A 26,717-nucleotide genomic window follows, 5' to 3' on the forward strand; every position below is an offset into this window, starting at 1 on the left:
TAAGGGATCCTCTCTTCCCTCTGCAGCAGCCCATCATTTCTGCTCCTCAGGGAACCCAGGCCGGCCACCACTGCTTTGCCAGGGCAGGGAAGATGCTCTGCAGCTCCTCCCTCCTTCTGCAAGCACAACAGGCAGCAAGATTTATTCCTCAGGCCTCAAATTCAGCCCTCTCTAATCTAATTACCAGATGCTGGGCTTTATACAGCCATTTCTTAAGTACCTATAAAATGAAGGCCAGAAATCACATCACGAGCCTCCTCCAAGCCACTTGGACCACATCCTTTGCTGTTGTGTGCTGTGCACATTCAGTGGTGTGAGATGGTTGCAAAATGATGCTGACTTCAAGGTGGCAGGGCTTCTCTTGGTGCTGCATGGCTTTGAATGAGACAAGCTGACATGAAAAGCTTGACCCTGTGGTTTACTGGTACCTCACTCACTTTGGGGCCTGGCTCTCCAAGCTCTGTGGACCTACAAGTTTGGGGTCTAAATTTCCACTATAGAACAACTATAAATACTGAACCCTTGGGATCTGAAAAACTAATTTGGTTCAAATCTAAGCATTACTTTTATTCCCCAGCTCTGTTTCTACATGCCAGCCTTGGTGTTCAACATATAAACTCGGTGCTCATCTTTAAAGGCTTTTGCAGTGGGAGCACAGGCACGTGCCTGGCTGCCTGCTTGCACTTCCTCTGGGCAGTGGGACACCCCTCTTATTGCATTCTCTCCTGAGCACATCTCTGCTCATGCTGTGTTTATCATCAGCTTGTTGGGATGACCAGTGTGCTCAGGAAGAAGCCGCAGATGTGCTCAGGTCAGAGAAAATGCTGGTGAGAGTTCTGGTCTTGCTACAGACCTGTTGCATAAGGGTTTGACAACAAAGCCTGGCTGAAAAGTGGACAACTCTGCAAATGTTCTCACAGACCCACTCACAGAGTCTGGGTTTGATATTGGTAAGGGCAGATGCCATAGCCATGGCATTCTCTGAGATGGAAAACATGGCCATGTCTGGGGTGGTCAAAGAATAGGGCAGAATGAAGCTCAGGAGTAAAATTCGGGAGGCCAGAGGCTTCCTCTGATGTGTAACTTTTCCTTGAAATGAAAGAAAAAAAATCTCTGAGGTCTATTTCTACTTAAGAAGTAAGGGCACTCAAGGATACGGCTTCTTAAAATTTTACAGTAGGGGAAATGTAAGCAGTGGTTTAATCAGGAAAAAATTGTGTTGCACTTGGAGCTGAAATTCCCTGGAATTGAGGACAAAACCCCAGTGGCTGAGATGAGCCAGAAATTTTGCCCTGGAACCAGGATTTCTTGTTGCCTCATCTTCTTGCATCAGATGTTTTCAGGTAGTGCGTTTCTTTCTGTTCCAGTGCACAGCCCTAATTCTACTCTGCAGCATTTCAGGACTCTAACATTGCAAAATGTGGGTTCAAACACGATCTTTTTCCATAGGAATGTGTTAAACAGGCCATGAAAAGCCAGCATGATCAAAAGATGTTCTACAAACTATTGATATTTCACTGCTTCTTACCTTGAGCTTCTCCAGTAATTCACCATATCAGAAATACAATATTTGTAAGTTCTTTTTCATAAAGGTCTTTATAGGTTTGGAAATTTAAACACCGCGAAGCTGAAGTTGAATTGGAAACCAAAAGTCTCTAAGCTTGTACATCTTAGGAAAAAAAAAATTCAATTAAGTGGGATTTTAGCCGTTTCAATAAAATTGGACTCTCCCTTTTCAAGATAAGGGTCCTATAGAGCTGCAGCAACCTTTATGTGGCAGGAATATCCACTTCTACTAAATGTATAATCCTAGCTCAGGATACAATGCGCACAACAGGAAATCAATGTATAGTAGAATCAATTTGAAAATATAAAATAAACTAATATATAAGTGGAAAATTGACTTCCTATGGATTAAAAGCAGCACAAATGGTAGAAAAATCTGGCTTTTTAGCAGGAGGAGGTGGGTGGTAATAATAATGCAACTGATTAACTAGCTGGACTCAAGGTGCTGTGCGTGCACATAGATTTTTTTCCTTTAGTAAAAGGATTCAAAGAGGAAATAATTTATTGCTGCACTTTGCTCAGTGTTTGTCATTGAAAGGATGCCAAGTGTGTACAGCACCATGAAAAAAGGGGAAAAGTGAAAGATACGGAATGCATTATTTAAAATATCAGCACCCTAAACAGTGTAGGATTACTGCAGGAATCCCATTATTGCTGTAGGGGCATAGAAATGTTTCCATTACCATTATCCTGGAGGAGTTTATAACTCACCACTGAGATTTTTATTTTTTTAGGGGAATTTAATGTTTGCATAATGTGCTGTACTGACAGTCTGGAAACTGGATGTCTCCTATTTGCTGTCAGAACAGATACGAGCAGATATGTAGGGAAATCTGCCCCCTGATCATCCAGTGCCATCCTCAGCACTGCCCCCAGAAGGTCCTCTAGTATCTGGTTCTTCAGGCCATTTTCAGTCACTGGTACCTCCCTGGTGACTGCTCTCAGGGACAATGAAATAGTGACAAAAATAGATTGAGAGTAAAAAAATTTTTTTTTTTATTTCTTATCTCTCAAAAAAGATTTGTGAGAATCATAAAGAGGAGGTGGAGGAGAGAGGGAAACATTATTAGCACAGGACTAATCCATTGGGATGTAACTTCACGAGTTAAACTTCAATTATGTATGCACTTTGCTGCCTGATTTCAGGATCTGAACTCAGTCATTGAAGGGTGTGTTTGTGCAGATGAAGTCACAGACCCAGCAGACTACTGAGCTCTTATGGACTAAATGCAGTTGTGAAGTGAGTAGATTTTTTCTTTAATCTTTGTGTGTGGAAAATTTGTTGGAGTGGAGGGGTGTTATTTTAGCTTAATATCTGATATAATTTAACAAGAATACATTCCTCTCCAGAGTTTGTCACTTTTGACCTAATTTCAATGTGCTGAGATCTGTAGAAAATGATAGAGAGTGCACGAGTCTTGCCATCCAGAAGGGGTGTTATTGAGTAAGAATACTTCAGGATGTTGGAATGGTTATTCTTTAGTGCTAGATTTATTCTGTTCCCTACACCTCATGTGACAAACAGCTCCTCTTTTAAACGAGTCCTAGCATAAAGAAGAAAGTAGTCCAGATTCTTTTTGTTTGTAGGATTGTAACATAAACATCTGCAGCTGTCAATGATCAGGGAAGTGCCTGGCACTCTGTATTTGCTGCAACTGGCACATCATTTTGTACTCAGTAATTCCCCTGCACTTTTCACTTTGCTTTATAAGGGTGGAGGAATCTCTGAAAAAAATGCATACCTGCAGAATATATATGTTTTTAACAAAACCTAAATCTGCTAAACCTTCCAATTGAGAAGTGATGAAAACCCAGCTTGGTATCTTAAACAAGTCAGATAACCAAAAAAACTGTAGGGACTTTTAACACCTTATTAGCTGCATTAAGAATTGTTACTGCAATTGATGTTACCAGGATCTGTGATGTATTCACGTAATGAACTGCTTTTCAGCCATCCTGAGATGTCTCATATGTCAGTCTGGAGGCTGCGATCTTCCAAACAGATAGGAGTAATGAAGGTGTGTCTAGCACTAACTGAGCATGGAGTGCATTTAAAAAATGAAAACAATAATCATGCTAAATAGGACTGTTGCTGGAAGCCATTAGTATCTATCAGATGAGCTGTGGAGGCATTGACAGAAATAGTTTAATATATCGTCAGGGTGGTTTTTAAAGTGTTTCAACCCTATAGTGTCTGAGACACTTCAAGAAGCTGGCTGAGCATTTTATCATTCTCAGGAGGTCCAGTCCTTTCTCAGGGACATCAAAGTTTAGGATATGGGACTGCCACCCAAGCAGCTCTGAATGAGCTGAGGACTTTGTTGTTCCAGCCCTTAGGAGTTGAACAGAACTTCCACATCCTCTTGCACACTCTGCACTGTCCATGCTGTCCTGTGCCATCTGCAGCCTGCATGCATGGAGTATGCACGGGGTGACAGCTCTGCTTGTCTGCCTGGATTGCCTCAGCTAAAGGAGGAAAGAGCAGAGAAAACATGGAAATAGCAGGGAAAACTGGGAGATATTCCTCAGTGCTGAGGATGGGTTCCAGCAGCACTGGAGCACTTCCTGCTCCCTTCAGAACAGTGACAATTTATGCCCATGTTCTCCCTGGTTTTTCATAAGAGATGGGTAGTTAAATTTATTATCAACAACAAGCTATGTTAAAGAACATACGCTTCATTGTTGCAAGGAAGGTTTGTGGTGGGAATTTATTTTATAGGCACACTGCTAAAAATCACTATTTCAAGTGTCGATACTCCACTGGAATGAATGTTTTGAAGAGGTACATACATCCAAGGAAGCCTTCCAACCATGAATATTAATAAAGTCTGAGCTGAGATCCTGTCTGACAGATGACCAGCTCCATGCCATCCATTGCACTGCAACATGTTCTTGAGCCTCAATTTGTCAGCAATAAAAGTCAGCTTGCCTAAACCTTCTGTTAGGATAAGTTTCAGCATTGTATGCATGAGGCATATGATAGGTGCAGCCCCTGAAAATCACAGAGCTACACTGTGGATGAGTTTTGGTGTGTGGCTCCCCCAGCTGCTTCCAACCCATCAACTGACTCTCCAAAAGCACCTGGAGCAGTGTGTATCGACCCTGCACTGTGTCAGACAGTAAAAATATTGTTGCAGGCCCCGCTGCTTGTGCCTGAAAGAAGCCCGTAACAAGGTGGAGGTTGCTTTCTTCTCCCAGGTAACAAGGGATGGAACAAAAGGAAATGGCCTTAAGTTGCACCAGATAAGGTTAAAATTATGTATTAGGAAAAATGTCTTCATGGAAAGGATTGTCAAGCAGTGAAACTGGGGAAGTGGTGGAATTGCTGTCCCTGGAAGAGTTCAAAAAACATGTAAATATGTCACATGGGAACATGGTTTAGTGGTAGGCCTGGCAGTGTTGGGTTAATTCTTGGACTCAACAATCTTAGAGATCTTGTCCAACCTAAGCAATTCACTGATTCCTGTATTCCAGACATTGTGACTGTGGTAGAGGCAAGATCTTGGCAAGGAGATGGATATTTGACAGCAGAGTGTCCTTCAGGGTTTAATCATCACAGCCCAAGTGGTGCAGTAACTGCTTTAAAGGCAAATAAATCAACAACTTTCTGGCCTTAAATACAGCAGGGGGATGTTCCCTGGTCATTGGTGTGAATGCCAGTGTCTGGGGTCCTGTCTGGAGGAATGGGGATGGTGCGAGAAGAGCTTGGATCAGATCGACAGCTTCCAGAGAGGGATTACTGAAGGATTTTTGGAGGAAGGAGAGATAGAATAAAAAGCCATCACATACATTTTAAGCATTAGCCCATTACACCTGCATCATATTTAAGTGGTTAAATACACAGGAATTATGAATACATAGGGATTATAGGGTGTTGTGCCAGGGAATTAATTGTGAATGTAAATAAAATCTTGTTTGGCTCATAGGAGTCTCTGAATAGTGTCTGTTGGGACCTGCTGACCTGAAGCCCTTAAAGGGTATTTTAAAACTCAGTCCAATCCAGAAGCTGCGTTAAATACATTGTGGAAGTGTTTCTGAAGAGAAAACATTGTGCAGATTGCCTCTCAAATGAGTGGGAGCAGAGGAATGTTACTACTATATTTATTCCAGCCTTTATATGATTGTACACTAATGCATACACATTATTAGTATTTATTTGTATTGCAGTAGCCAATAGCTACTTCTGCACTACATTTCTATTTTGCCAGCCACTGTTTAAACCTATAATTAAAAAAATTTCCTGCTTTATGGAGTTTATATGGTCTCAGCAGATGATTTGTAAATATATTGTTGCTATCAGTTCTTTCTAGTTCTGCAGTATGGCTATAAGCACTTATGGAAATGTCTGTGAAGTAAAGAGATAAGTCTTAGTACAAGTTGGCATTCATCCATGAAGATTTAGATACCTAATTTATAAACATTTAGTAAATATGAATTAATCTTGACATGCTGGATTTTGTGCTGAATTAAATAATCATACTTACGGTCTATAATGCGCTTGGACAATAGGTAAATTAGTTCTTCATTAAAAAATCATGAAGGAAAATGCATAATCTGCAGCAATACCCAGAGGAAAAATTACAGTTATTTGAAATAAAAACACTATTGTTAGCAAATTTGTGGAGGTTGATTTTTAGTTTGGCTTCTGGATTTTTGTTGTTGTTGAGGTAATAGATCTTCCCGTGTATTGCCTCTATCATGAGACTTCCAGTTGAGAGTATTAACTAAATACCCAAGGTTTAATTGGAAATCTGAGGTAGAAAAACTGTAAATCTCCTTTCAGTCATTTGTCTCTGCACTGCCTGCTTCTCAGCGGCAGACAAAACAGTATGTGCTTTTACATCTGATTAATGCAAACGAAAGCTGTGATTAAAACATCCTTGAATTCTTCTGTCATACAGCACAATTTAGAATTGTGAATTATCCTTCAAAACAGCACAAGAGGTGCAATTGCACATTAGCATAACAGCAAACCTTATTTACACAAGCACAAATGTTGTGTAAATTGGCTTTTAAGTGGGTTTTAAATGGCAATCACTTGGTAGGTGTTTTCAGAACTGCTAAATAAAAAAAAATAGCTATAGTGCAATATTTTACAAATGAATACTTTTAATGGGCCTATTTTCAATTGAATTGTCTATGAGAACAATGAAGGCAGAAAATGACAACAGTTATTTAATCTGGGATGCAATATAAATACTGGAACATTTTTAAATTGTTCAGCATCTTGTAGCAGAAAGTATTTGTGAAAGTCAAGTGGTTATTAAGCTTATGAACTCCCTGCCTTATGTGCAGCCGTAAGCTTGGGGCCATACACAGATAAGGGGCAAGAGAAATTCAGACCAAGAGTATCTGTTTTTATGATTTTCACAAGGCATGGACAGGATTGATTATTGCTCCTCATGGTGAGAAATTGCTCTCAACAGCTTCAGGGGGAAAGGGCTCCAAATCAGAAATAATCCCCATAATCCCAAAGGAAATAGTCAGCAACCAGGGCACAAGTCTGGAGGGGATGCACCCAAGGGTACTGAAGGAGCTGTGAATGCCCACAGAGCCACTCTCCAGCATTTGCCAGCAGTCCGGGCTCACTGAGGAGGTTCCGGGTGACTGGAGGTCAGAAAATGTGGTGCCATCTACCAGAAGGGCCTGAAGAAGGATCAGGACAGTGATTGTGCCTCTGTACTCAGCACTGGTGAGGCTACACCTCAAAAACCTTGTTCCATGTTGGGTCCCTCACAAAAAGAAGGACCTTGAGGGGCTGGAGTGAGTCCAGAGAAGGTCACAGAGCTGTGGAAGGGTCTGGAGCACAAGTCTGATGAGGAGCAGCTGAGGGAGCTGGCAGGGGCGGGTCTCAGTCTGGAGACAAGGAGGCTCAAGGGGGATCTTGTTCTCTGTGTTACCTCCTGACAGGAGGAGCCAGTGGGGATTGGTCTCTTCTTCCAAGTACCAAGTGATAGGATGATGGGAGCATCCTCAGGTTGTGCTAGAGAAGGTTTAGATTGGATATTAGGAAAAAATTCTTTGCTGAAGAAATGTGAAGTGAAAAGCATTGGAACTGACCGCTCAAGGATAGGGGGGAGTCAACATTCCTGGAGGGGCTTAAAAGACATGTAGATATTGCACTTCGTAGGTGTGTGCCTCTTGGATGTTTCTCCTGGGTCAGAATGGGGCTTAGGTCACTCAAAACTGAGATTTGGTTCTTTTCCCTCTGATTTTGTACCAAATTCTGTAAGTAACTGGTGATTAGCTATGTCATGTGTTGAAGTGTGCTCCTTCATGGACTGAAGAAGTCCCCAGCAAAGAGCATGGGCAAACAGCTCAGGATGGAGACCTCTGTTCGTGGGACTGGATGCTGTCCTGTCATACCTGAAACAGAAGATTGAAATTGGATCCATTTGAATTCAGCTGATTAAAGAAATCTTCCAAAGCTCCTGTCAAATACCCGGTATCCCATGCAAGGTGTAGGACGATGAAGCAAAAACATTTTAACAGAGGAGATGTCATTCGCTCTTCTTTTTCAAATAGCAATTATTCTGCCTGTGTACTCTGGATCAGCCATTGGAATTACACAAGCCTAAAACTTGCGTGAAATCAGAAACACAACTGTCTAAGGCTTCATTCTCTGCACCACATGAGCAGGCAGCTTGCAATCAGCCCTGGTATATAAAGCCTGTTTACCAGAGTGATCTTTAGAGGTTTAATGTTGTTGTAGTCAAGCTAATATTTCAACTGATTCTAATCTCCTTGCATTCATATCCCTAGTGGTTTCTCACAGATGAAGAATTTGAATGAATTAGGCACTAATCAGTCAGTCTCTGATAAGATTTGGTGATGCTTGTCCTATGTTTGGCATTACGCCTCCTTTTTGTTTGTAATATGTGCTTTTTATATGCACTAGTCTCTATTTTTAAGGTTTATTTAGAGCTTTTGCTTTCTCTTCTGTTTCTTCCTTAGTGACATCAAGACTTGTGATAACAGTTATTTAGATTAATTTACTCCTGGGACATAGGTACACGCTAATTTCTGATGTAGTGGTTTCAGACTTGCTGTCTTTCATCTGATCAGTTCTTCCTCCGCTCCAAGAAGTTTTCACTTGGGATGCCAGTGCCCCGGCAGTATTTCAGTGCAAAATGAACCATCACAGATCACATTTATCCTACCTGTGTTCTTGTGGCTGTAATACTCATTTGCCTTTCACTATCCCCTCCCTAATGTGCTACTTGATGGTCGTTTTGTGCCTAGCCTGAAAGCAACTGGGACTCTGGGGTGGAGGGGTGTCACCTGGTTTGAACCCACAGAAAGAGAAACTGAGGACACAAAAGCACCAACAACACATAAGACATTACCCTAAATTACCAAGCAGCTGCAGGAAAAAGGAAGAATCCAAACTATTTTCTAGTAGTACATGGATTTTTTTTTTTTTTTTAAGTGTAAGTGGCTTGAAGTTTTAGCTGCCCTCCCTGACTTCCAGGTCAAACAGAGCAGATCAGTTGGTTTAGGGTTTTCAGTGCCTGCACAGGCACGTGGAGAACCCCACCCCAATGCCATGTGCAGCAAGCTTAGCCTCCAGGCAAGGAAAGGGGATCCTCTCTGAGGCACGTTGAAGTCAAGCAGATCCATAGTCTTTATCATAACCTGTCATAAATAACTGCCTTATGAAATCCTTTAGATTCCTTTCTCTTGCTTTTCCCACTTGAAGGCTTTTCCCACTTGAAGGCTTTTCCCAAATCTCAGAGCTCTGATGGTAAATTTCTTTTAAATTTCAGTCTAAATTTATAGCCAATTTGAATTTTATCATTTGAATATTATTTATTCATACGCATTTGCTGTTGTGCCAACTTCACCCTTTTGCCTAAATAGATTTTCTACCTGCCGGAGAAGATGTTCCTTTGATATATTTATAGGGAGAACTATATCACATATCCGCCTTCATTTTGCTAGGCTAAGCAAAGCTCTCTTCAAAAGAAAGGCCTCTATTTCTCAAGACACCTTCATAACTTTTCTTAGCCTCAGTTTAGTGTGAACCTATCTTTCCTGGATTTCATTTCAGGAATAATATTCCTTGCTATAATGTTAAGTCTGGTGCTGGGTTGCTACATACAGTATTTTATTAGTTCAGCTTAAAAATATATTATCTGATGCAGTCTAGTGCAGTGAAAAGACAAATTACAATATTGGACGTGGACACACCAAGTTGTCTTCCCAGTCGTTTATCAACCCCCTTTGGGAGCTGTCTTGAAAATAATAAAAAAATGCGGTCCCAAAGCCAAAGCAAAAAATTCATCCTTCCATTTATCAAGAATGAACTTCAGTCTGATCTTCTGCTGTCCAAAACATCACCCAGAGACCTGCCAAGAACCCTCAGCACAGTACTAGCAAGTTGGCCAAGCTCCCTGGTTTAATGCTATTGCTAAAAACAATCATAATAATAACACCAGTAATAGACCCTTGAAAGAAGAAATACAGTAAAATTTTCTCAATTCTCCTCAGTGAAATCTCCTGAGCTTTTCCTCCAAGCTCACCCCAGTGGAAAGATCATGAGTTCAGTCTTCCAGCAAAGCAGCTCATCCACACTTAAGCTCACGTAGACAGCAATCTCACTTTACAACTGAGGTTAATCGGTCATGGCTGATGAGCTTTGTTTAATGAAAGACCATTTATATAGTGCCCCTTGGATAAAGGCTCTACATTTTAGCATTCTAGAAAAGGTAAATGGAGGAAATAAAGAGACATGAGAGGGGTTAATAACAAGGGGTTTGTTTTTCTGCTACTCTTTTCCCAAATAAATACTAGGAAATAAAGATTTGCTTCTGAAGGATTTATTATTACTATCTTTCCTTCATGTTGTTTACTTCCTCAGATACCACGTGTGAAAAGGGATTTCCATGCACTGCCCAGAAACTTGCAGCCATCTGCATTTAATCTGAGCAGCAGTGGCTGCTTGAGATGAACGTATTAAAAATTAACTGTCTGGGTTGTACATCTTCAATCTGAACCCATCTCTAAAATTTCCAGTGCTGTTCCACTGTTTTATCCTTTGAAGTAATGTAAGGTCAGAGTGTTAATCACTTATTTTTACTATGCTGCTGAAGCAGCTTTTAAATTTCAGCCCTGTTTGGGTTTTGTTTTTTTTTTTCCCCTGTTGTGCTGAAAGCAATATAAAAATAATTAAAAAGAAACTTTGCTTCCACTGTTCTGCACTGGTACCCAGCGCTACCTGGCAGACCTTTAAAGTGTCGATTCTGCATGACTAATTGATTGCTTCATCTGGGGTTAATTAATTAATTAGTACCAGAGCTGCATTAAAGATTGGAGGCATTCAGAACTCCCATAATGGACAGGAGCTTTATTAGTACATAAAATGAGTGTTTAAAATCCACACACCAACTAATATGCTCTTGAGGCTTTCATTAAACAAACCTATAAAATTACTTGCTTCATTATGTATTTTAGTTACTTTCTTCACATTGTACGGTATCTCTTCACCTTTTTCTTTTGCCAGCCAGTTTTAAGTGCCTATTTGAAATCAATTTCTCTAATAATGGGCTTAATGAGCTCATCAATTAAGGCTGCCATAATGGAATGTAACTGTGTGGTTTCAGTTATCAGTTAAACTCTGGAACTAATTTCCATGCTTCATCTATCAAAAATGATTGGCTAATATTGTTTAGCTTCTGCTTTAGGATGATAGGGAGACCTCGGGCCCTTCTTCACTAATGTCCGAGGGGCTGAATTCCTTCTTGGAGGAGCAGAGAGGGAGGGAGGTGAGATGGGATGGAAAGAACAATGAATGGAGAGATTTGGGCCTCTATCTGGATCTGGAGTAAGTGTGATCCTGTATTTCAATGCCAGCATGGTAATTAGTAGTAATGGATTACATTTTCAGACGTATTAGATAAAATGATCGTTCCACATGAAAAATCCCATTATGAGTTTCTTACCTCTCGCTCTCTCTGTCTCTCTCCTGCTTTTACCTGCTCTCTCCATTTTAATAACCATTGCCCTTTTCTGTGACCCCTTTAAATAATTGCGTAAACGGTCAATAGACCTAAACATATAAATATTTCCTTAAAACAATGCCTTCACATTTATAGCAGCCAAACTGAATGTTGGGAAGTCCTTTCTCTGTGCAGGAAAGAATAAATACCTCAGCAAACACAAACATCTGTCAAGCCAAGAAAATCCCCACAATAAATGGAGCGTAAATAAAATTTTTTTAGGAAATATTGTTAAAAAGCAGAAAAACCCCAGAAAATCAGAGTTTTTAATTTCTGTCTGTTTAATTTATGAACACCAGGATTATTTATCTGTTCTTGCTGTTAAGATTAGATGTGTCCAGGTAAGCATGTTCTACAGTTTCTAGCTGCTGGTGGGATTTTACTGATTTTCTTATATAATAGAAACTTCCCAGGTTAACAGTAACAAAATTTGGTTCAAAACCCAGTGGTTGACTGAAATGTTAAAAACCCCTTAGCTGTCAGAATGGTTGTCTCTTGCAGCTGTATTTACTTCTCTTACAATGGTATCTGTGCTCTTCTAGGCATTTTCCATGTGTTTGTAAGGGAGAAAAGAAGGAGATATTTTAGAGGGAGACTGGTAGGCTGGAGGTTGGCTGAAGGGGAACAAATAGTAGGGATTTTTTTAATATAGGCCCTTTATATTCAATGTAATGGGCTACTTTTCAAGTGACTTGAAAGCAATGGCACCATGTGAGGGAGAAGACTGCGTTTAGGTGCCAGAACCTGGTTGCTCCTTTTGTTTTTGAGACATGAAAAGTTTCTGTTAGTGGACTATTACCTAGTAAAACTCAAGACTGGAAAAGTGTGCAAGTACAAAAAATTCCACCAAAGAAACAGTCCAGCTGAGAATTATTCCTCAAACTTTGTTTTAGAGAGCCCAGGAGGGGAGATAACTTTCAGCAGGTTATCAGCTGGAACAAACCAAAGGGGGTCTTTGAAGGTATGGGAGGATGTTGTGAAGATTTCCCTCTCTAAGGGAGCGATTAGTATCTGGCTGTTGCTCTGAGAGTTGTTTTGTAACTGATTGTGCATTAATTTTCTGGCTCTGATCTTGCACCAGCGCTTACAGTTGACTTATGTGAACTGTGTTATTTTTATCAAGTAAACTTTCCTTGCATGAATAAAATTAATATCGCAATCATTATTCTTGTGGAGCAGCAGAAATTGTGGTAAAGAAAAAAAAAAAAAAAAAATTAGTTTTCAAACTTCTTTATAATAACCATTTTAAATAATCAAACTCTACAGTACAACAGTGAACTCTGTCATACAGGTAGAAAGCATTTTATTTGCAAATAAACAAGATTACCAAATACTTTATAGATAGTCTTTGGTACAAAAATTTCATACGCTTTGCATGCTTTCTTTTAAATTAGATTTTATAGACAACTATAGAAAAAAGGTGTTGACAATTGAAATTTCAAGTGAAAAAACTCCAAACAGGTCCTATAATTTTCTTGTGTATTTTTAACTATTTTCATGATTCTTAACTTTTCCAAGAAAAATATAAAGAAGTATTAGTGAAGAAGTATAACTGAAGGTTTAATGCCTTCTCACTTTCAGTTTGAGATGACAAAGCTTAAGAAGCCCAAAATTTCTGAAGAAAATTTCTCAATTTCTCTTAAAAATTAAAGCAAGCATCCTTTAGTTACATGTTATTTATCACAGAGGGACTAAGAGTCTTAAACTCAATTTTCTTTTCCAACTGAGATGATGTGCCTGTAACACCTGTAAAGCTAATGTTATTCTAGTGCTGCAATTTATAAAATCACAAAGAGAAGTGCCAGAGATAGATATAAGGTCGTACAGTTAAATCTCATGCTCTGAACTCTGATTCAGCTCCCGATTCTTTTGCAGACTCCTTTGATCATTCAATCTTTCAAAATCCCTAACTGCTTGACTAGCCAGTGGAGAAAGAGAGAGCCTGTGCCCCCACTTTGTCTACCATTGATCTTTAATTCTGCTCTTGTAAGCATTTTTCTATCTCTCTGGTTTTACATTTACAAGAAGGCTGAAAACTCAGTTGCCCAAGGATTGCCTCCATCACAACCTCCATCGTGTCCTTGCCTTCCACACATTCACTGCAAGGACCTTTTGTGGGCTGTGGTTTTCCCCTTTTCCCTCTTGTAGGACACCAGATCATGAGCAAGGTGGGAAAGGATCCAACAGTGGGACCAGCCCTTTTTAGAAGTCAAGAACCATAGGCAGCAGCATATCCTCAGGAGGAGAGATCTTTGGCAAGTGCTAGAGTAGGAGAGGACTCGGTGAACTCCAGTTGTTTGCTACTGATTAGTAACCTTAAGGGCAGAAAAGCATCATTTTCACACCTCGTCTCAGGACCTGCACTGACTTTTGTTTTGCTTTATCTATCCCATTCTCTTCAGCTTTCATTTTTTTTTAAAGACAAGGTGACTTATAACCAATTTCAAAGAAGATAGACGGTTTATTCTGAATCCTTGATGGCTTCTCCCCACTATATTCTTCCCTTTAAAATAATATTGCTATTATTAGAAGGCATTCAAAACAGGGAGACAGTGTCACTGTCCACTGAGGTTTCATTCTCTGTGCTTAGATACGTGCTATACCTTTATCACAGGATAAGAGAAAGGGAAGTGGCAGGCCTCAAAGCTGTGCATGAAAGAGCTCTAAATAATAGTAATAAGAGGTATTTTTAAAAGTCTGTCTTTAAGGGTTGAGTGGGCTCTGTGTGCCCCATTTACGCCTTTTTAATTCTTGAACAATAGCTGTGGGGTTTCTTTCGCTGCAGCACAGGAGCGAGGTTAAACATTATTTCTGTAACAGCCTTTTGTTTCCAGCTCCCATGGAGAGAGGGGGGAAAAATTGAGATAAAGAAGTGTTATTAAAATTGTGACACACGGCTCTGGGAGTACGTTAAAGATAGAAGGAACCAGGACGTCAGGAAAGAAATAATGAAATGCAAAAATCACCCAGACTGACAATTGGGAGCCTATGTAGCAGCTTAGCCTGTTGGTCCAAGGCTATTTGTCATAATCAGCAGCACTTTTCTCATTAGCAAAAAGCCATTACCAGTGGACTTTATCAGCAGCTGTGAGTTATCAAGGGGCACACAGCAATCCTAGCATGTAGTCGTGGGGTTCAGCCGGGGTCCGGCTGCTTTAATAAGCCGCCAACTCTTTCCCCAAGTTCCCAGTCAGGTGTCACTGCCATTCCTGGTGAGGCAGCCGAGTGCGGTCTATTAACCACCTCACTCCAGCACCTTCCCACTCCCCAGCACAGGGGCAAAGCCTTTGCCCCTCCTCCTTGCTTTCCCTTCCCTCCCAACGAGCTCAGGGACCAACTGGGCTATGTCTTCCCCACATGCCTGGACCCACTCTTCTCTTCTCTTCTCTTCTCTTCTCTTCTCTTCTCTTCTCTTCTCTTCTCTTCTCTTCTCTTCTCTTCTCTTCTCTTCTCTTCTCTTCTCTTCTCTTCTCTTCCTCTTCTCTTCTCTTCTCTTCTCTTCTCTTCTCTTCTCTTCTCTTCTCTTCTCTTCTCTTCTCTTCTCTTCTCTTCTCTTCCCCTGCTCTTTTCCAGTTTCTGCCAGCTGCTCAGCCTCCTTGCAGCCACCAAACTGTTCCTCTCTTTCTTGCTCCTTCTTCATTTTCTTTCCATTCCTAACTACTCCTTCCTCTTTGACCTCCAGAGCCAACTGCTTGGAGGAACCATCCCGTTCCTGCACATGAGCAGTACAGGTCGGATTTTGGAGGAATGCCTCCAAACCTGCTCCAACTGTTGCGAGTCATCTAAAGAAACATGGTGACATGGTGTCTGAGCTCAGAGGGAAATTTTCCTTCTCTACTCTGCATTCTGTGTGTCCTGTGAGATGGACAGTCCTATCATACCCTCTTAGGACATATTTAGACTTTTCTTTTTCGAAAGTATTCTCTGTGATCTTTGCTGGAGGTCATGTCTTGTCTCCAACAGGCAACTAGAGCAAAAGATTTCCCTCTTTCTGTCCACCTGTACTGTCATTATGACAGGTGGCATGGGGTGACCCATGGCAGGTCCTGGGCCTAGAGCAGGGGTGGGAGCAGCTTCCAGGCTGGGAAAACTGGAGCTCAGCACCAGCTTGCCATACAAGCATTCTTTCAGTGCTGCTTAGATAAAGACAACTAGGGAGAGGAAAAAATGTATTCAACAACTTAATGAGGTGCATCCAAAGTGTTCTTTTGCCCCAAGGAAGGAAAATATGCCTCCCCTGCTCTCCTTTTCTTCAAATAGTAGTAAAATAAATGTTTTGCTTAAGCTGTTGTAAGGAACTCCTCCTTTGAGTAGGAGGAAATTCAAAGCAATTCAGTGTCAACTTAACTTTCTCCACTGAGACTGGAGTGGGAAATTTGAGACATTTTAAGAAAACAGCAATTAGTAGCTTGGGCAATGCCCTGGGAGGTGAACATGTCCATCTGCATATGGATGTGGTGCTCAGTGCCCTGCTCCACCAGAGCCTACTGTAATCATTACAGGTCATGAACTGAAGGATCTGAGTGGATCTAAAATCTAATGAAGTCAGTGAAAAGCCTCTCATTGACTTCAGGAGACTTTGACAGAGGTACTAATTGAGGGGAAAAATATAATCTTGCACAAAGCTAAAAATTATACTAGTACAAACAACCCCCTGTACTTGAAAGAGGTACAGAAATGTGCGATGTTCTAGGCTGATTTAAGGACATTCCTATTTTCCATCCTCTGTTTAAATTGGCTCTGAACACACCCTTAGCTATACTAATTTAAATTGATGCACAATCAAACTTAAATAATTGATGCTGTCAGAAATTTGAAAACATCTGCCGAGACCATGGGTAGCAGTAATTTCACCTTGCACTGGAATTTGCCATTTGGATAACTTCACTGGAAGTGGCTCCTCTGCAGAGGCATGGATCCAGGGCATGGATTATCAATCCTCTTCTAGGCACACTGAATTGTTCAACATATCTGCTGGTTGCCCTCCTTGGGGTATAACAGGAGCAGATGAATGAGTTTGTCATGAACTTCAATTATATAGAGAGGTCAGATCATCTTGGCCTGCCTGATTCTACTGTCACCTCTCCTACATCAACATCAGAAATAAAATCTCAGGAAAAAAATTGGATCTTGAGTTGACAAAACACTAGTTTAGCTTTAAAAATATTAATAATATTCTGACTTTATACAACAAAGTTGAACCATTGTATGGTTTTACTGAGCCAAGGCAGTCCCAACATACAATGCTTTGAATATTTGTAAATAGGAGATTTTTAATAGTATCATGACACGTTTGTTGTTTTTTTTTAATACACAACTATTACAAAAATTGGAAATCCATTCATTATTACCTGCATTCTGCACCACTATCTCAGATAGGCTGTAGTAAATTTTTTCCACTATTGTCCTATGGTATGGAAAAGTAAGTATCTCATTTGGTGTGGAAAAATACCAAAATCATCAATGGGTTCCAGCTTTTGGAAATGGGAAGAAAAGGCTGAAAGAGCAGACTGCCTTCATGCTCATTTTCTTTACGTCTTATTTAAGTTCTGTGAAGTATTCTTGAGGTATTGTCTGGGAAATCATGTTATGCAAGAGCATAAACAAATAACTAAGTTGTCTGAGACCGTAAAAAAAATCTGCAGTGGGGATGGCGATGCCCGGCATGGTGGTAGCAGCCTCAGCTCACAGCCTGAGTCATTGAATCTGTCAGCTCCCAGGGTGAAGGAGGTATCCAAAGAGGGACCACAAGTGGCTCTAAATATATCAAGAAGGACATTTTCCATCCTTCTTTTCTGGTACCTTAACTATACATCTACAATGAAAAGGTAACTGCTGTGGCTTTATATACATGATCTATACCCCAGAGAATGCCCACTCCTTTGCAAGTATTACTGCTTGGAAATCTGCCAAAAGCTTCTTCTCCCAGGAGATTCACACCAAGCCACTGACTAGGTGACTACTGGGTTAGTAAGAAAGGGGTCTCAGGGACCAGGCTGTTGTAGATATTAATTTCCCTAATATTAGCTGTACAGGCAAAAAACCTTCACTCTTTTTTTAACTTTCCCCATGACGCTTTTGGGATTTCTTTTTGTTTTCAACAAGATGCTGATAACAGGCAACTGAACTTAATGACCATTGTAAGTCACTTCCAACTGAATTATTCTATTCTGTAATATACATATTTTGCATATATATATTCTATTATCTGAGATTACAGGGGGAAAGCAGGTTGTTCATAGTTTGGAAAAGTTGTCAATTTATTTGCACTGTGAAGAGCTGAGATATGAGCATCTGAAACACAAGCAAATCAATTCTGCCTCAGCAAGGAACACCAAACACCCATTGACTTCTCCAGCAGGGGTGAGTGGTTAAGGCAGGGAACTGGGCTGCCGAGTGTATAATGCAAATTCTAGCGGATTGTCTCCATTCAAGGGAAAATCAAGGAAAAAAGAAAAAAATCTTCTGCTTCCTATTGTGTTTTTCTTTAGTGGCTTTTGGGAAAAGCACAGTGGACTTGACCTTTGAATACTTTCACCTCTAGTATATTTTAGGATTCACTGCAGGAGAGTGAATGAAATGTGGTGCTTTCAATATAAAATGTTTTACACCTCATTTGGGATGTTTTGTCTAATGGTCTCTGTCTTTTGGCTCTGTGCAGCTCTATACCTCAGGATATTGTTTAATGCAGATTTTCATATCCTAGAAAAGATAAGAAGAATCTGCAGGGAAAATGCTGCCATCTCAATGAAATAATAAGCATTTTACTTTTGAGATGTTTTTAAGAAAGAATCTGATCAGTAAATGGCATTTATGTAAACTTGAATTTTTTTGTAATTGAGCACAGTAAATAAATAATCTTATTATTTATCTTGCATGTTGGTCCACTTTAGGACAGACAGATGCATCTTGTAAATGGGACTGTAATATCAGCCACGAGAATCAGCAAAGGAATTGTTCTCAAGAGGCAAAAGCAGAAGGAAAAAACTGGAGGGGAAAATCAGTCACTCTCCTTGATCAGTACTAGCCCAAAAGAAAGGAAAAAAAAAAAAGAGAGAGAATGAACTTACCACATCTATTCTTTTGGACAGTACTATAACCAAAGAGTTGTGATACTAGGGTTATTAAATATTTCAGATAATACACATTGATCCTGCAACCCATTGGATTCTCTCCCCATGTCTGTTCCTCAATTTTTTTTCCCTGAAGATTACTAGAATTCTGCATAGAATAGAAAAACAGCTAATCTTTTTTTTCAGACTTTAGCACAGCAATCACTAATATCATCATCATCATCATTATTATTATTTTGTGTAGACAGCTTGTGCAAAACAATGTTTAACTTGGATAAATGTAAGCAATGTATGATAATCTGAGATATTGCTATAGAATAAGATGAAAGGATCTGAGCAATGCTAAGAAAGGTAAAGAAGTATTAATGGAATTCCAACAGAAGGGAATACGTTATATAATACTGCTGAAAATATTAAAGTCTGCTTTTCATATTAGAGAAATACCTCATAGAGAAGCAGCACTTGGCTCTGCTCCCAATTCAGCAATTAGCTTTGTGACTTACACTTGTATTTCAGTGTTTGGCTGCTTTGAATTCTTGCCATACTCACCAGAAGTGAATATTCACAGCTGTTGTTTGAGTCGGAGGGCAGAACAATATCTGTGAGTCAGCAGCGCAGTGCCAGGTGTGCTGCAGCCATTGCTCTGCCCGTGCTGGATGTAAATAACAGCCTCTGTGTGAAGTAAGGGATGTCAATTAAAGAGGCCTGTGTTAATTAAGTGTGTGCCTATAGACAGCTCAGTTTCAGCTGTGGGAGGAATAGAGTTAGCATAGTAACTTATGTATTAAAACGTACAAGCAGTTGAATGAATTCCCCTGGTGTCACAACCATAATCCTAAAAAAGTACAGCATAAATTAAGGTAGAATTTAAGTTTGGTAATTTAGCCTGTGTCCAGAGGAGGCACTGGTTTATTGACCCTTGTGCCAATTGCAGAAGAGCCTAGTGAACCCCACAGCTCTCCTTATGCAATACAAACATCCATGTAGCAATTCCCCCAAGCTCTCATGGAAAGATGCAGGTGGTTTTTTTTGGAAGCGCTGAAGCTTCTGAAGGCTCTGTGTGTGCATGGCTGTGTCTGTGTGTCAGCTTGCATGCTACCAGCATCTCCAAGCAGCAATGATACTTCTGAAAAAGTATTTGTGGACAATCATGGTATTAGTAATTTATTCTGCACATCTTGAATATTAGGAAATTTTGAGTGGTTTGGATTTCCTGGCAGAGCTGATGCCATAGGAGATCCCCTTTTATAAGAATGACTGAGTGATGCAGAGAGTTTAAGTGACTGTTCATTCTCTTCTAAGCTTCCCCTCAGCCAGTCTCAATTTACAGAAGGAGATGGAAAGGAAACAGGGAGTGAGGTACTTTATAAAGACAAAAATCATAGATGTGAGGTGGAGAAGACCCATTAGACAATCTTCCTTCTTCCAGGAAGAGGATGTACTTTTGTAATCTGCCCGGAGATTCTCAAGAGTGAAGATGACAATGAGATCAAGAATCACTAATGGAAAATAAAGTGGTGATGAAAGAGGGAAAAGCCAAGATGTAATGGGAATCTGTCCCTCCTTTGCATTATTCTCACCTTGCTCTACCTCCCTGTACCACATCAGAAAGCTGGAAGTACCTGGAAGAAGAGGTGATCCCAGACAGTTCGCAGGGAAGTGTTCTCAGTAACTTTTGCCAATGTTTGTGCAATCATTGTGCCTATTTTTACTAGAAATATTACAGAACCCTGTCACTTTGGCACTCTCCATGGACATCAGTTCTTTGAACCTGGTTGGATCCTCTTCCACGTTGTTTTTCCTGGAGTCCTAGATTACTGCTCTTGACTTCAGAAAGTATATGTTTTTTAGACTGGATATTGAAATATCAACTATGGAATAAGAATATTAAGGAGGGAAATAACCAGTAACACCTACACTGATATGATCTATAGTTAAGCCTATGTAAAATTCCTTGGTGCAGTAATGTAAAATTTGTCTCTGATGCTCCCTTTTTAGTTTCTTCTTATCAGATGAATCTCCTTATTTTCCACCTTCAGCTTCATCTCCATGAAGTCCTGTCCTATATATCACTGCTTCTCCATTGGCATCATTTTTGTCAAGTTTTTTTTACAATCTTCACTGAACTGATAAGATCAGAGAAATTTCTGTGAAAACAGGCGGTAGGGAAGGGAGTAACCCTTTGTTGGAAGGGGTTGTCTCTTCTGAAAAGCCTCTTTTTTGAGTCCCATGGAAATCAGTGTTGGATTTTACATCTAAACTCATCTTCGAGCATCAATTAAGAGTCTCTGCTGCTATGTGACACCTTCAAGCCTTAAGTACCCTGCATTTTACCATACTTTCTTTCCTAAGGTCTCAAAATTTCAGGTTATTTTCAAACTCATATTCTCGTTCAGATTGGTATCATCAGAAAAGAATATCTAAATAAGTAGAAAAATCTAATATTTCAAAATTTTCTGCTTTATCCCAAAGTAGCTGACCCAACTTTTAGTTTCACAAGTGGCGTACTGCTGCTCCCAGGCGTGTGCCAATGAGAAAAGGCTGCAGCCTTAGTCTTTATTATTCCACCTTATTATGCTCAGGTTTCCTTATTTATTTCCCCCAGGACTGAAAAATCTTGAAAAAAAAAAAATCACAAAACTGCTTAATCAGTGGTGGGTGAACAAGTGCAGCCTCCTGAAAAAAAGAGGAGTGTCTGGGGCTCAGCAAGCTTATGATGGCATATTTTTCTTGCCAGAAAAAGCAAGGAGACTTCGGCAACTTGCAGTTCAGGACCAAGAGAAATAGATAAGCTTTGCACCATTCCCAGAAGGTTAATGGGATTTGGCACTTGCAGCCCAGTGGGGAGCACCAGAATAAAACCTGGTTTCTCTGAAAATCCTCAGGGCTGCTCTGCAGGTAGTCAAACAGAGGAAGGGGCAGCATTCATGTGTGCTCCCATCTCCCACCCTGTCACAACAGCACACAGAAACTTGTCTCTTAGGTATGGAGTTCTTAAACTATTACAAAAAACACCTTGCCTAGGCCTAATAACTCGAGCAGGGGTTTTGCCGGGCACAACTGGCCTGGGGGAGATGATTGTCATAGAATCATAGGATGGTTTGGGTTGGAAGGGACCTTAAAGGTCATCCCACTCCAACCCTTCTGCCATGGGCAGGGACACCTTCCACTATCCCAGGTTGCTCCAGACCCTGTCCAAGCTGGTCTTGAACACTTGCAGGAATGGGGCAGCCACAGCTCCTCTGGGCAGCCTGTGCCAGGGCCTGACCATCCTCACAGTAAAAAATTTCTTAACATCTGATCTATACCTATTCTCAGTTTAAAGCCATTCTCCCTTGTTCTATGGCTACATCCCCTTGTAAAAAGTCCTTGTAAAAGATGTGGCACAGGCTGCAGCCAGGACAATGTCAGGCTGCCCTTGTGTTATACATGCATATGCAAGTTTGAATTTCTTGCAAGAAAACAGATTCCATCCCTTGAAAAACTTTGCCTCAGAACAGTACAGTCAGTTGGAGCAGAGGAGTTACCACCCTGAGCCAAATGAATGCCAGCACCAGTTCGTGCTGATGGCCCAGACCAGCTGCTTACAGGGACAGCTGAGAGCCCTGCAGGAAACCAGTCCTGGTTAGGATAATGTGGGAAATGACAAGCCTTATTCTAACCTTTAACAATTAGAATTATTTTCAAACCTGAAACATTTCAACACAAACAACCTTCTGGTTTTGTGTCTCTATTTCTAGCTGTGCTCTGAATGCTTTTTATTAGCAATATAAAGCCAATACTGCCTAAAGCGGATTTAAAAGAAATTTGTGTGGATGTAAGTGCTGTTGTCTTCAGTGCAGGGAAAGAAAAAAGACCTCCCCCATCTCCTTCTTCCTGAGCAGTGAGATAGCAATCAGAGACATACACCTTATGGTAAATTAAGAAGTACAGGGACAAAAACAGTGAAGAAACTCCCTCAAAATGGCTACTGGAGCCTTACCCCACTGAAGCTGACAGGAATCTCTCCATGTATGTCCAGATGTCCATGCCTTTCAGGCAGGCTCTGTGAGACTAGTCAAATGTTTCACTAATATTCCAGTGCTAAATTGCTTTATTATTTTACTTTTGTTCTTGTTAAATTTGAGGGTCTAACAGAAATTAAGCAAACCAATAAAAAGGCAAGGCTGGATTCTTACTGGTTATTTACCTTTCCCAATGGAGCTATCATTTCAAATAGAAAACAGGGAAAGAAAGCCTCTGGCTGTGCCAGGGTTAATAGTAAAGACTATTTTTTTTTTTTTTTCGTTTGAAATGGCTCCATGGTTCGAGAATGACTCTTTGCTTCCCCTCTTAATCTGTATTTTACGAGTGAGAAGCTTTGCATTATGCAAATCGTTAGATAGGAACAGGTGACATTTCAGCAAAGAACATGATCAGCGGCCCGGGCCTGGATTGGGCTGCTGATTTATACATTAGTATTTGTCACAAGGATCGCAAGTACTTCAGACTACACTCTGCAATTTGCTTTTCTATTTTTTCCTCCCCACAATCCTTAAGGTGGAAACTTCATCAAAGTATTTAAAACACACTGGCTGGACCAAAGGGAGCAGATTTTGTCCTGGAATCAGGGCTGAAGCAGCACAGTCTTGTTTTGATGGCTGTTTGCTGGTGTTAATTGTCACTCTGTGGTTTAGGCTTGCTGGAGCTCCTGCACATCTGCACAGCTCCAGATCCAGATGCTCTGCAGCAGGGAAAACCCCCTGGTAGTCTACTCACCCTACTGCAAAATGGGGAAATCTGAAGGATAATCTGGAGTTTTATTTAAAATTTATGAACAACGAGAACAACAGACATCTTCAAAATGAAAATTGTGTCAGAATGCAACTATTTACTGTTCATTTTTATTTTTTTCCCCTCTGGACCTTCTCTAATAGCAGGCAGGCTCAATAGAGATTGATTTGTACTCCATGAGACACGTTTTGGACTGTAAATTATTTCTGAAAAAAAAAAAAAACAACAACAAAAAAAACCTGCTGGAAAAAAGAAGGGAATTTACTGCCATTGAATTTAACGTCAGGAACAGTTATTTTTCTTCCTTTCATCTTCTAGTTCTCTGCAGCATTTTGGTTTTTACTTTTACAGTGGCTTTCCTCCTGCCTTCTAAAGTTTTAAATTATAACAGTGGCTTAAATTAGGGAACAGGAGAGGTTATTAGGTGGCTGGAGTGTCATTCAACAGTAAGTTAAAACAATGCTGTTCCCAGCAGTCTGTCTGTGCTCCCCAGCATGGACAGAAATGTGTTTGATGTGCAGAACCTGGTGGCTGTGTGCTGTGAGCAGCACAGCAGCACGGCAATTACAAACGCTGCATTTGCCAGAGGCAACATGGCAACAAATATACCCAAATGCAGTTTGCTCACTGGATTTCACAGGAGTCTTTAGTGCAAACATAAACTGTTGGTCTTCTTTTAAGCTGCCTGGCTGCCCAAAGGCACTGGGACAGGGCTGTACCTGCTCTGTGGCACAGCTCTCACTCCAATGCTGACGAGCCACGGGCTCACGGGAATGTCACCAGTAACATTTACTGCAAATCAGGGGAGACAGAAAGGCAGAGACATCTCTTTCCTCATTTGGTGATTCTGGCACTGTCTGTTTCTCCCTGTCACTGCCTGTGCCCATCCCAGGCAGGGCCCCTCCTTGACTGAGGACCCCTTAATGTGACATTTTTTTGTTCTCAGAGCTCAGCAGAGGCTCTATGAATGGCTTCTCTAAAGGTAATAGACAAATAACTGGGCTGTGGGAACACCTGCTCCACTCTGTTTACAAAAGCTGCACTGTCTTGGGTCTCTGATCTGGGCAGCAGCCAGGCAATGAGAGCTGGTGTAGCTTCTCATCATTCTAAATCAAAGATAAATCTTGGGCAAAAACAACTTTTCTTCAGACTTCTCCTAAGGGCCGTGCTACTTCAGAAGTTGGTATATATTGTTCCCCTCCTCTTTCTTAATCTGGACTTTTGGCTCTTTCTTTGATGCATGCAAACACAAAACAAATTCTTCTCATCAATGCTGTAAGGCCTGGACATCCTCCATCTGTTACAAAGGAAGCATATTAGGTCATGTGAACACTTTTGGTTTATACCTTGACACATGGTTGTGACATTAATGATCCTTAGGGGTTGAACCTGAATGAGAAGCTACCTTGGTAGCTGTATTTTCTAATTTCTCCTGCTTTCATCTCTCTGGATTGTAAAATGACATAGAAATAACTCATTCCAGATGGCCCTCTTTTCCCTAAACCTCTCAGGTATGTTGACAATTCACTGTCCTTGAAAGACATGTTTCCTTGACCTTTGAAAACACTTCTACTTACAAATGTCTCATTTTAAACAAGTGTAGAAAAACAGCCTCTGTTTGGTATAGCATTCAGCATATGGCTCATACCTACCTGCAGTCATGTCCACAAATCCTTCAATGGATCTTATCTTACCTTGAGTTTCTTGGGTTTTACCAGGAATAACGCCTTAAGTTCCTTCCTAATGTGTTTTCTTATCTCCTTAAGGTAACTTTAGCAGAGGTGAGAATATTCTGCTAAGAATGGCACCAGTCCATAGTTCATTCATGTCAGAAATCATTACCATTTCTTATTATCATGCCAATTAAACTTTAGTTCAATCCAGATGTTCTCTGTGGTCACAGCAATGCCTTTGACATGAGACCGTGCTACAGGTGATTCTCCCAGTGCTGGGGCCGGCTATGTGAAGGCTTCTAGTGCTGGGAGCAGGAGGAGCTGCACTGGCATTCCCAAACGTGCTCCAGGTCCATGGTACTGCTGTCTGGAAGGATGGGCAGCACAGCCTTCGAAGCCATGATTGGCCACTCGGGTGAGGTTTGCTGTGGGCATTGCTTTAGAAGTTTGGGACTTCATACCCAGTCACTACATACCAAAGCTATAAAATGACTTACTGGTGGAAGTAACAGTCAGCAGTCCAGACATAGATGAAATCAGTCCCATAACACAGGCACAAATCACACTGTGGTCATATTTAATGACATTTACGATGAACAACTATGACTGTTTTTATAGCGGTGCTTTATCTCAGATACATTTTTGATTGTCATATCAAATACTCACTGAGTTTCCACAGGCTTCGCATTCCACTGTGTTTTGAGGGTGGGGTATCTTGCTCCTATCTCACTAACTTCCTCTGCTTCATTATTTGTGTATCATCTCTCTGTTCAGATTTTCTGTTACTGGAACACAAACCCTTAAAAAGCTCTAATGGCATTTATTGAAGGCTGGGTAATTTCTCTCCATGCCAATGAGATTATTATGATTATCCTCATTTTACAGGATGGGAAGCTGAAAAAGAGATGTGACAAAATGCTTTGTCTGGAAGAATGATGCTTGTGTGTATGAAAAGTTATCACACACAGGTTTGTACTTCCTCATATATTTACACCCCCCAACAATTTGCTGAGGCCGGAAGGTGTGTGCATGTGTCTGGGTGGAATCCTTTCCTAAAGGAGGTGTGAGTAGCAGCTCTCCATATATGTCCTCAAAGAAAGGCAGCATTATGAGCTACAACATTTTTCATTTCATCGTTAATAAGACCCAACCAATGAAACCTCTGTATATAGAGGCAATACTGGTTTTATTGGTTTTTAAACACAACAAATGTATGTTTATTTCTCTGATTAAATTAAAACAGGGAGAATAAATTATACATTATTGGACTTGTGGAACCGAGCTGTCTTACCCAACAGAATCAGAACTTTACCGTAGTTCTTAAGCATCTTTCTGTAACCGCAGTGGAGAATCCTCTTTGTAGTCTCGTGAAGAGGGCCTGGAAGTTAAAGAATTTATGCCATCTGTGGATTTTTAAATTAACAGGTAAACACCTATCTTGAATCTATTTGTGTTCTTTCAGATGAGTAAAAGTAAGACCAAATTAATAAGAAGTTTTTCATTGGTATAAATTGAACTCATATAGATGTCCCCAATACCAGATTCTTTTAAAGAGCTCTTTTAATTCATTCTCTAATTGCCTAAGAAAAAATGCTAAGGAATATTAAGAAATGCACAGCAAGGTGCAGTGACCT

Source organism: Hirundo rustica, chromosome 5 (genome assembly GCF_015227805.2).
Source record: "Hirundo rustica isolate bHirRus1 chromosome 5, bHirRus1.pri.v3, whole genome shotgun sequence".
In the NCBI taxonomy this organism is placed as follows: Eukaryota; Metazoa; Chordata; class Aves; order Passeriformes; family Hirundinidae; genus Hirundo; species Hirundo rustica.